This window comes from Triticum dicoccoides, chromosome 7B (assembly GCF_002162155.2).
Source record: "Triticum dicoccoides isolate Atlit2015 ecotype Zavitan chromosome 7B, WEW_v2.0, whole genome shotgun sequence".
In the NCBI taxonomy this organism is placed as follows: domain Eukaryota; kingdom Viridiplantae; phylum Streptophyta; class Magnoliopsida; order Poales; family Poaceae; genus Triticum; species Triticum dicoccoides.
In genome coordinates this window covers 764,228,338-764,235,761 of record NC_041393.1, presented here as the reverse complement: position 1 = coordinate 764,235,761, position 7,424 = coordinate 764,228,338, and the positions used below count along the sequence as shown (strand labels likewise).

At 42.5% G+C, this 7,424-nt stretch overlaps 1 long non-coding RNA gene across 19 annotated transcripts; it reads left to right on the top strand.

Moving 5' to 3' along the window:
• Positions 1-873: 873 nt before the first annotated feature.
• LOC119340955 lies at positions 874-6,609 on the top strand. 19 transcript variants are annotated; one of them, XR_005164774.1, is made up of 10 exons: positions 874-1,455; positions 1,555-1,597; positions 1,939-2,014; positions 2,093-2,235; positions 2,352-2,436; positions 2,530-2,642; positions 2,744-3,722; positions 3,964-4,076; positions 5,307-5,454; positions 6,441-6,609. It is a non-coding gene; the product is annotated as an uncharacterized LOC119340955 (long non-coding RNA). The 19 variants fall into 19 exon arrangements; XR_005164781.1 differs by having other exon boundaries at positions 2,530-2,707; positions 3,609-3,708; XR_005164778.1 differs by having other exon boundaries at positions 2,530-2,707; positions 3,609-3,722.
• Positions 6,610-7,424: the final 815 nt, after the last annotated feature.

Here is a 7,424-nt window from a genome sequence, read left to right as displayed (position 1 = left end):
GGGATGTATACGGCCTGTCCTTGCCATCATAGGTGTAGATGCTCCTGTTACCGATCCTAAGATGTCTCTTCGATCTCAATGTGTACGTACACCTGGTTCTATAGCCACTGTTTAGAACGGCACCCATGCGTATGCATGCTCCATCATCTACTTGCTCCATAAATCTCGATTACTTTGATCTTCCCTAGGTTTGACTTTTTTTTCTCTGTCCAGGATGCACTCATAGTAATGTGGAAAACCAACTTGTGTTCTACCCAAATGGTATGTGTATAGATAGATACAACTGATAATTGCTAGACGGTAATAGATAATATACCTAAGTTTGGAAGAGAAATCGGTTTTATTTTGCAGAATTATCTGTTCCAGTAAATTTTGAGTGGACCATTTAGAACCGGTGAATTTTGAGCTTTTGGTTTGTTTGATTTCTCTTTTTCATTAGCATGTTAGCGGAAATTTGGCCCAAGTCTCTCCATATTTAACAAAACATTATTTAAGCACAATTCTTTTTCATATGCTTTAATTCATACGTGCATGGCTATATGGTTCTTTCAGATTACAGTATGCACATCAAGAAATAAGGATTCAGACGCTTCCCGGGCTCTCACAGCGATTAGCGACTTCTGGCCGTTGGATCAATTTGCTTGATGCGTTTCCGACCCTTGGATCTCTCTCCTAGACGATCTGGACCGCCGGATGGAGCCTGCGACACTATTGCAATGAACAGTTTAGCTCACCACCGAAAATATCTTGTGCCACCGCCGTTATTCTCGTGCCCCGCCGAGGGTATTTTCGTAATTTCGCTACGAGGTATATAAACCCAACTCCCATCCGCTTCTCCCCAATCGGCTTCTCCTCTTTCTGTTTAGCCGCCGCCGCCTCCCCTTCCAGGCTTCCACCATCGCCGCCGCCCCCTCCCCTTCCACCATGGCCGCCGCCCCCTCCCCTTCCACCGTGGCCGCCGCCCCCTATCGCCCGACGGCGAGCCCGCCCTCCCGTCCCCCTCTCCTCTGGTCGCCCTCACACACTACATTGCCTCCTGGTCGTCCTCTCTCTCCCTCTCTCTGTGTGTGTGTGTATTCCCCCCTGCCGTCACCACCACGGCCAACTCCGGCGAGGTCCGCCGCCATACAGCACATCCACGAGCTCATCTCGTCACACTGCTCCTTCTCCACCGCGTTGACCTGACGTGCCTCCCCTCTAAGCGCGGCCCCGGCTAACCCTAGCGCTACGGTCGCCGGTCCACAGCGTCGCCATCAACGCCCGCGCTGCGCCTGCACCTCCGGTTGGTCCTCCCCGACCCCGTCCGAACTTTCGCGCACTGCATCGCCTCCTGGCCACTGTCCAGGCGTCGCCATCGACTGGAGGAGCGCGGGACCGTCGTCCTCGCGTTCGTGCACCTCCAGGAAGAAGACTTCTCGAGGTGAGGCGCCTCAGATCCGTCGTGCGAAGGTGGAGGTGAGTGCCCTCTCCACTTCCCCCATTTCCTCCCTCTCTCTGTTTTGATCCCTTCTTTTCAACAGCTCGACATATAAGTCAGTGTATGTGTGTGTGGAGCAGCTCCAGAGGGACGTACGTCAAGGTAGCCACTGCTCCGTAGGTATTAATCGATTCCCTAGCCTCTTATGAGCCCTACTTTTCATGGAGCAAGGTTGTCTGCTAAGTTTATGTGATTTGATGCCTCTGGTTCTTCCATGTATGAAAGAGATACTATTTAGTTGTCTGCATTTTTCTTACTAGATTCAGTTTGGTGTGCCTATCAATGGGTTGATTCAAGATAATTTGTGATTCTGCTATCTAATTGATTGGTATATATATGCTTTTTTTACTCGGTTCAGTTTGGTGTGCCTATCAATGGGTTGATTCAAGATAATTTGGGATTCTGCTATCTAATTAATTGGTATATATATGCTTTTTTTTAATATGAATCACTTTATGCAGAAGATCTGAGTTCAAAAAGATTGCATGACACCACATCCTGGGTTTGGTGGGCGAGCTCACTGTCGTCCGCCTCGAGGTCGTGCTTCCCTGTCCCTCCTCTTTGTCTCTGTGTGTGCGCGCGCGTGTGTGACTGATTCCGTTAACCGTGTTGTAGCTGGTCTGGAGTCTGAGTACGGCCCTTGATTTGTGCCGTCCGTTTTCTCTGCCGAAGTCGTGGTTCCGTGGACGCGGCTATGGTCGAAGGGTCTCACCAGCGTGGCACCGGCGCCTCCCTTCCCTCTCCCCTGGAGCTGGAAGGTACCGTCTTGGGCTTCCCAAATCTGTTGGATCAAAAATTGCGGGTGATGGAATCAAATTTTGTTGGATCAGAAATTGCAGTTGATGGAATTAAAACTTGGATGTGATCAAATTAGGTATTGCTTGAGCTGAAAGTTGGATCAGAAGGACGGCCTGTCGTCAAGTAGGACAGCAGAATCGTAGAACTCTACAAAGTGTATGGTATGACTGTCTCCTTACTTAATTCCTGCAGAGAGATAAGCCTCTTCAGACTATTTTATACGGAGTGCTGATTGTTGAATTTGTCGTACCCAGGGTTGGCCAGCTCTTGAGCAAATTCGTCATAGCGACCGCCGATGGCCTACAAGTCCATCTCTTTCTCAAGCTCGATTGCCTCTTATTTTGCAGACTGAAAGATGAGATGAGGGGTAGTAGTACTTACTGAGAATTCCTTCAATTGGTTAATTGATGTGCATCTCCAAGAAGCATACAGGTTAGCTTATGCAAAGATTTTCCTTCTTATGTCCAGAGGTTCTTGAGACATGGCGCAATGCCGATGTGATGTGCTTCGATATGAATGGTAATAAATGTTTGGGTGAGGGTAGTGATGAGCTTGCTGGTTTCTGTGCGGCTGGGCAGGCAGTTGATGAGTGGACGCGAGTGGACAACGAAGTAGTGTCACATTTTCTGTAGTATGTTAGTGTTCATCATATATAATATCTTAAGAACTAAACTTGGTCTATTGTTTTCAGGGCAATGACAGGGACCGTTCCATTTAAGAGGCTCCTGCTGCCTGGATTTTGTTAAGCAAGCCTACATTAAGTTAATTCAAGAAGTTAATCACTAATTAGTTGTTGTATTTTCATTCCTACATGGATCTTTTGACATTCCACAACTTTCTTATTCTTACTTGGGATCATTTGATATGTGTCGTTGAACATAACAGAGCGCTCTTAGGAATCCCTAGCTGATTTAACTCGGTTTCTCTATTTACACCAATATGAAAGGTATTAGCTGCATTATATAGAAAATTGGTTTGGTACCGCACGAAAAAAAAACCATTTTGGGATAATACCACCATATAGACTAGGTTCATTTTAATACCACTAAATGAGATAAAAATACTACCTGCTTATACCAGTCGTGTCTCCACTTGTCTCCACTATTAGGAGTTAGGACGATATGTGGTCAAATTTGCATGTCCTTGAAAATATTTACATTTTGATATATGTTATATTTGGATGTCACCAAGATTTAGGTTTAGAATATCTAAGATTTCCATCTATGTTTTTTGTTAGAACAGTAAACAAGGATATGTTTCTTCTCTCGGATCTAGAAACCATGATTCCTCTTTTCTTGACTTGTGATGATTTTTTTATATAAATTTCTTTTAGTAGTGACCGAGCTTCTGAAATGAATAATTTTGGCAAAAATCTCAATTCGATATTCCGTTCTGCGGCTCAAAGGTTGAAGACTACCGTCGGGAACTGCCCAGTTAAGTCTACCAGGTTGTAAGATCCTCCATGTTATGTTCCTTTGATTTTTTTTAATAAGTTTTGCCCGATTGTTGGACTGGTTAATTCCTGAACGATCAAGTAATACATTGGAAGATAGAAAAACATAACCGCATCATTAAGCCATTCTTTTGCATGCACATGATATAGATGTTTAGGCTCAAGTCTGCAGTTTGGGAAGTTCTTTAACAGACCTTTGGTAAATCTTATGATGTTTAGCAACGCATTTCTGCAGGATTCCACATGCTAACCTCGGCAAGCACAAACCGCATGTTCTTCTTCCTCTCTGGCCGCCTCCACACCATTATGGATGTCACAGACCTCATCCTCCAGAAGCTCCTCTACCAGGTACAAACATTGAGATTCAGGCCGTCTCCCTCTCTCCCTCTGCATCTCTGTAAAAATAGGGTAAACATTTCTTCAGAAATACACTCTGTTGACTGATTTGGTTCCTTCCGTATTGACCTGCGCATAATAGGATCAATGAAACCATTGATTGTAATCAAGAGTATGACTATATGCTCGCTTCATGGTGCTTTACCTCAAGATGTATGATATATGCTCATATTGTACGTTTAACTTTTTGGTAATTACCGAATCTTTTGAATGTAGCTTATTCATGGATGAATGCTTTACATCCTCATCTAGCCTCCATCTCGGCGTTCATGCTGTGATTGCCTCCGCAATGAAACCTAATAAAGTGATATATCTTCTTCATTCCTGTTAGCCTTAATTAGAGTTGATCTTATGCCTGGAGGTTGTGTTGCACTTACTTAGGTGATGCTTGCTGGATTAAATAGGACATGCTTTGTTGTTGTTACGTACCTACCCAGGTTGTATGTTAATAGTATCCTTGCTGTTGTTGTGTCAATGGCATTTTTAGTTTTTATTTGTAGTGATAAACCCAGTTGAGCACTGAGAGAATTTTCCATGTACACAAAGATTCACAAAAGGTAGCTATCTCAGTAACTTAATCTACTTTTGGAAGATGCACAAAAGGTAAAGGCCCATATGCATGTTGTTATCCATGTGTTGTGATGGTTTAGATTGGTAATATTCCACTAGGATTGGAAATACTTCCAAAAAATGTTGTATTACCTCTGTCTTGATAATTTATATTTGTGTGGTGTGATTTCCATAATTCATGGTCCATGGTCCATAGGGTATGATCCATATTGTCAAAATCATATCGAGGTCGTGACTGATTGTGCAACAGAATCTTTGGCATGATTCATATAAATTGGTGTTTATATCATGCTTAAGGCTCATGCCTTTCACTTGAAAATGAAGCTTTTTTGTTTGTAATCTCCTGTATTCTTCCTCCTTATTGGTCTTTTGTGAGCTTAATTTTTTTCTCACTACATAAAACAATCATGTGCTACTTCTGTGAGCTTATTCACTAAGCTTCTAGACCACAAGAGACTCTTTTGATGCATACAGAGTAAAAGCATTCTAATTCGCATCCAGTTAAGCTGTTTCGTTCCTGTTCCTGATTCGTATTTGCATCCACCTATTATTTGTTCCTAATTATTTACAAGTTAATACTAATGTGACTTTAGTTATCAATGTTTGAATAAGGTGGCAGCTAGCAGCGTCGGAAGCTCGAGGCTCTGGTTCCCCTTCCAGCAGTGCGGGGCTGCCATCCCGAAGTAGCATCATCTCCCCGCTGCTCTACATCTAGATCATGGGACCATCAACTCCCCGTCCATACCACAACTTTCTCAAGGTAATTATCTCTGAAGTACACACATACTTTTATTTGATCCTCTTTCTGAATATGCTTGAGAATACATGTCATTTTCTGGTTTGCAAAACATGAGGTCGTCGCCATCGCTGCTACCACGCACGCCCTTTTTATCGATATGGGCGGATTGTTTCTTCCACTCCATTTTTTGTTAATTTGTGTGTTCTTAGAAGTTCTCTAGATTTGATTCGTCTAAATAATTTTCCAATAACGTACTGAACCATGAACCGTAACCGATGTCCGCATAATGAATTAGGGGATCAACAATATATCATGGAGATATAAGTAAATTTAGAAGTGGCCTTTGTTTCTCAATCGATATGCAATTTCAACTACTCCCTCCGTTCCAAAATAGATGACTCAACCTAAGTACAAAGTTAGTATAAAGTTGGGTCATCTATTTTGAAACGGAGGGAGTAAGTAAGAAGAGCAGTCTGAGACAATACATTTTTGTGTGTGCAGTTCAGCGTTAATTTTTTTTGGTTCTTCTAGCTCAAACTTCCATTTTTTGTCGATTGTTGTTTGGGATTCTATGTCAATCTTTTTCTGGAAACTTCTGTTTTGTTGATTCAAATTATTTAAGAAATTAGGAAATACGCTATCTTTTGTAAGTAGATGTCAGTGTCAAGGCGTCTTTTGTATATTTGTCATTCTCGGAAGGTTGCCAACGAACTTATTATTATGGTGTTGTTCTAAACCTTGGCAGGGCTGTGGCATGCTGCACTTCCTACTAAACGATCATTACCTGCTTGACCACATCGTTGGGACCAGCATATCTGATGTTTCTTTTTTCTTTTATTTTGTTTTCTTGTTTGAATACATATGCTAAATGAGGATTCTTACCAACTTGAGCATTACCTGTTTGGCCAAAGCGTTGGATCGGTACCCTCGCGCCAAGGCGCGCTCCCGATTCTCTTCCTGCATTGCCATGAATGCACATCAATGACTACATCTTGCTTTTGTTGCAGTTGGTACTATTTTGATTTGTGATCCGGTCTATAAAAGGGGGATCAAAGAATAAACCAATTGGCCAGACTTTGTTGAGGCGGCAGTGATGAAAGAATATCAGATACGTGTCTTCGCCTTCAAGATTAAAAGGGGAAACCATCGCTCACTGTCCATACGCTTTAAAAGGCTAAGGTACAAAATCAGAAGTGCATTGTCTATAAAAGAACATTTTATGGTTCATCTATCTCACAAACTATTCACATCTGGTCATATGGAATGGCACTCATGGAGTTAATCGAAAAGGCAGTTGAACCAAGCATTAGTATGCCTAACTATGACTTCGCATAGTTTTCCTGTCTTCACTGCCATTTGGTCTTGCATTTGCAATCTCATTTTCCTACATTTACTATTGAACTTATATCTAATTAGTTTTTGTAATCTCACTGATGTCCATACTGAACTTGATGCTACCTTGCTCATGGGGCGGATTAAATGCAATTAGCTATTGTAATATCATGACCGTGCTAAACTTATGATGCCATACTTCTGGTACAGACTACAGAGTGAATGTTTGTTCTTTCTCTTAAACCCGAAAATTAGTTGTTCTTTCTCATGAACATGCGTTTGATATTTATCCGCTTGCCCAAGTCGTTAGGACCGGCACCCTCGCGCCAAGGCGCGTTACCGATCTAGTAGCTATGATAAATACCCAGGATTGATCTTGCTCAACGCACACATACACAAGAGGCGTCAAAACTGACCGGTTCCTACGATGCAAAGCTAGCCATGCTAGCTGATTATTTTTGCCCAGGCTCAACACGTACATATACACACATGAATCAAAGAAATGGATTCCCCTCTTATGTAACATATAACCAAGCTAATGATTGATTTGCTCCCGGCCGGCCGGAAAGACAATGCAACATATGTACATGTACGTATGCACCTGATGGATGTACTTATGCAAAAAAATCTGGTTGGGTGATTCTTTCTCTTTTTTTTTT